Genomic DNA, 628 nt, shown 5'->3' on the forward strand with positions numbered 1-628 from the left:
TATATATATATATATATATATATATATATGCATGAGTATATGTGTGCGTGTATGCATACGCATATGCACACGCGCCCACACACATACATAAAACAACAATGTCGACAATAAGATCGACAACAGCATTAACGAAAATGTGCAGTTATTTTAAAATGACATTTTAATAAGAAACATAATTGCTTTAAACTTTAACAGTTTCTGCACTTTAAAGGCAGTTTGACTAAAATAACTGCTAGGCTTTTTAAGACCGAACTGCAGTACTTAATCACAATTTCTAAGAAAATTGAACCCACGTCTATTGTTGTTTATGAGATTTCTAAATAATCTATCTATCTATCTATCTGTCTGTCTGTCTGTCTGTCTGTCTGTCTGTCTATCTGTCTATCTATCTATCTATCTATCTATCTATCTATCTATCTATCTGTCTGTCATGTTTGGAGGCGTCTTGGCAGCTGTCTACTGCAACTGGCAGCAAAACGGGAGCATCCCCGTCTTTGTAAAACGAGGAGCAGTGGCACTACTAAAGAAAGACCCAAACAAGGGGAACATCATAGATAATTTTCGGCCCATCACTCTGCTCAACGTAGATTTGAAAATTTTGGCGAAAGTGTTAGCCGAGAGGTTGGCG

Source organism: Octopus bimaculoides, chromosome 17, assembly GCF_001194135.2.
Source record: "Octopus bimaculoides isolate UCB-OBI-ISO-001 chromosome 17, ASM119413v2, whole genome shotgun sequence".
Lineage (NCBI taxonomy): Eukaryota > Metazoa > Mollusca > Cephalopoda > Octopoda > Octopodidae > Octopus > Octopus bimaculoides.